The sequence below is a fragment of the Arvicola amphibius genome, chromosome 3 (genome assembly GCF_903992535.2).
Source record: "Arvicola amphibius chromosome 3, mArvAmp1.2, whole genome shotgun sequence".
NCBI lineage: Eukaryota > Metazoa > Chordata > Mammalia > Rodentia > Cricetidae > Arvicola > Arvicola amphibius.
The window spans coordinates 125636555-125640264 of NC_052049.1; positions in this window are offsets into that span (position 1 = coordinate 125636555).

A 3710-nucleotide genomic window follows, 5' to 3' on the forward strand; every position below is an offset into this window, starting at 1 on the left:
AGACCCCGGGATTAATAGGAGCTGCTGTGGCTAATGCCCAGGCTCTGGCATTAGACTGGTCTAGGTGTTCATCTTGGCTTTATTTATTTATTTTTTTTGTTTGTTTTTTTTTGTTTTTCGAGACAGGATTTCTCTGCAGCTTTTTTAGAGCTCTTGTAGACCAGGCTGGCCTCGAACTCACAGAGATCCGCCTGCCTCTGCCTCCCGAGTGCTGGGATTAAAGGCGTGCGCCACCACCGCCCGGCTCATCTTGGCTTTAAAGCTTGTTACTGTGTGGCCCTAGAATGTTCCCTTATCTCTCTGTGCCTTGGTGGCTTTACCTGTTGGGGCATTTGATGGTAACGTTGGATCTGTTTTAATTCAAAGGCTCCCACTGGCTCCTCTATGCTCCCTGGCGGGCAAGGGGAGGAGGTTATGGTCAGTGCGGGAGACAAGCACAGAATTTTGAGTGACAGCTGTACTTTCCCAGGTATGAAACCTGGGCAGATGCGTGGCACTGGGCGTAGGGCATCATAGGGGCCAAGATAATAGGACGCGGCAGTTAGCTCTGCAGCAGGCGCCTCCTGTGTTTCCTCAGGATCCGTTCCCTTTTTTCACACTCCCTCCTCACATCTCAGTTTTTCTCTTCCTCACAGTTTCCTCAAACTCATTGTTTCCATTTCCTCAGCTTTTGCTTGCTGGTCATGACCTCAAGAGTCCAGACATCGCCAGGCTTCCCTGATCCACACCCTCTCAACTTGGCTCCTACTTCTTAAATCTCTAAGTGAGGAGCTTGACTCCAATCCTGATGGAGTCACCAATTTTAGGTTTCCCTTTCCATGTGAACAACTATTAATCCTGGGCAAATATATGCAACATATATAAAAATGCGTTATTGGTGGGTGCTGGCCAGCAGCGAAGGCAGCACCACAATCCATGGGAAGAGGGCTGCCCCGGGGCTGAGTCCACACTCACCCAGCTTTCTCTCTCAAGACACTTTCTCAGATAAGGCATAGGGAGGGGTACCAAGCAGGAAGTGACAGAAGTCTGTGGGAAGAAAACAAACAAACACAAAGAGATAGCTGCAGTTGGGTTGAAATGCAGGCGATAAATATCTGTGTAAAGGTTGTGTATGGTGGCACATGACTTTAATCCCGGCTCTCCCCAGGCAGATGCAGGCAGATCTTTAAGTTCTAGGCCAGTTTCCTCTACCTATCAGTCACAGACCGACAGGGGTTATATAGTGAGACCCTGTCTCAAAATAACACACACACACAAACACACACACACACACACACACACACTCACACACACACACACACACACACACACACACACACACACATCTTTCCTTGTTTCCTTAGCAGGTTGCTAACCCGTAAACTGCCATTGAGAATCTGGGGGGCTGGGTACAGCCTTCAGAAAGCAAGCAGTATAGAGATATAAGAGTTGGGGAGTGTGGGGAGGACCTGGAGGTCAGGCCCTGAGTGAGGTATTTTAATAGAGAGCCCTGGACTTTAGTTCCGAGGCCGAAAGGACAACACTCTAGACATACAGTTGACCAGTTGACCTTCCGTTTCTACAAATTGTGCATCCAAGGATTCAACCACCTATGAATAAAAACTTGAGGGGCTCGTGAGTTTTAAGTTTAAATTATGTTTTAAGTTTAAATCACCATGCTTAGGAGATCTATAAAAGAAAAATGTCTCCAACCCGTGAGCCCTACTTGCCCAAGGACAGCTAACTTCCTGGAATGCTGGGGCTGTTCTTATAAGATAACAAACTACATGTTTTCAGTTTTGTAAACAAGATTGGTTGCACCAACTGCATAGGATGTGCTTGACACTTGCAGGCAGGAAGTATGTCAGGATGTATGCTTGCCCCCAGTTGGATGAAGGCAGGAAGCACTTGTGGGTTTTGTCTTTATAATTGCCTTTATAAACACCTAACTAAAATAATTCATAGCCATTCTCTGGAATCCCAGGTATGGACCCTGGCCAGTGTCCATCATCCTGACCAGTATTTAGTAAAGCTTGCTTCAAATTTGTCTTGAAAATTGTAGTAGTGGTCTTATTCTTGCCCACTGAGAATAACAGCTAACAGGATAGCTCACTGGTTAAGAGGTCTTGCTGTACAGCATGAGGACCTGAGTTCAAATCCTAGCCAGATATAATCTCTTGTACATCTTTAACTCTAGCACTGTGTAGAGCAGAGACAAGAGAATCTCTAGGGTTTACTAACTACCAGTGTAGCCAAAGAATATGAGCTCCAGGTTCAGGGAGAAACCTTGCCTCAAAGGAATAAGGAGAGTAATAGGTTAGAATTTTTAACACCTTCCTCTGGCCTCCGCATTTGTATACATGTGTGAGACACACATACACACACACACACACTTTTTTTAAAACAAGGTATCACTGTATAGCCCCCAATGGCCTAGAACTTGGGGATCTGCTTACCTCTGTCTCCCAAGTGCTGGTATTGAAGACTTGTGCCACTATGCCAGGTTAACAACTTCTTAAATGTTATAATTAGGAGCTGGGTGTGGTAGTGCACATCTTCCATCCCAGCACCCAGAAAAACCTAAAAATTATGAGTTCTAGGCCAGTCTGGGATACACAGTGAGACTGTCTCAGAACTGAACAAAACTAAACTAAACAAAGATGTATTGGGGGGCTGGAGAGATGGCTCAGAGGTTAAGAGCATTGCCTGCTCTTCCAAAGGTCCTGAGTTCAATTCCCAGCAACCACATGGTGGCTCACAACCATCTGTAATGAGGTCTGGTGCCCTCTTCTGGCCTGCAGTCATACACACAGACAGAATATTGTATTCATAATAAATAAATAAAAGAAATATTTTTTAAAAAGATGTATTGGGGCCTTTAATGTGCATATGCACTGTAAGTGTTTAGAACTCGTGATTATCACTATTCCCTAAGCAGAGTATAACGACCATCGTGTGTGTGTGTGTGTGTGTGTGTGTGTGTGTGTGTGTGTTTCGGGGGGCACCAGTGAAACCACTGAATTAGATTGCTCCATGGGTAGAAAGAAAGGTTTATTGGGGAATCAACCTACCGAAGCCATGGGGTCAGGGCAGAAAGAAGAGCAAAATGGTGGAAAAGCAAGCAGATTTTTATGAATCAATAGGGCAGGGGTCTTTAAGCTATTGGGATTGACTGGGAACTATACCCTTGCCTGAGGTAGCTGACTGTAATGGTAAAAATAAAACACTACACCGGTCCCTGAGGGGTGGCAGGCCCCAGGCAGCGGGCCACGAGGGGCAGCAGGTCCCAGGCAGGGAGCCACATGGCAGGTGAGAGACCTCAGTGGGTCAGCTAGTCCCACGATGAATAGATACCATGCAGAGTGAGGTTGGGTATTTATTTAGTGGGTTATGGAAGGGAAGGGGAGAGGAAGGGAGAAGGGGGATGAGGAGAGAGAGGCAGAAAGAGAGAAAAAGAGAAGCAGAGAGAGGAGGGGAAAAGGAGAAGAAAAGCTACCTTTTCAGGAGAGAGAAGAAAAGGAAGGAGCTCAGGTTGGAAGCAGAAGGAAGATCCATTTGTCTTAGAGGAAGGGGGAGGGAGTGGGTGGCATTGTCTCTTAAAGGGACAGGAGAGGCCATTACACTGACCTTTGATTAAGGGAGTTTCCTGATAAACAGAAACCCAACTTATAAGATTCACTTTCTGGTAAACAGAAACTAAACTTTAGGCTTATTTATCTAATAATAACAAC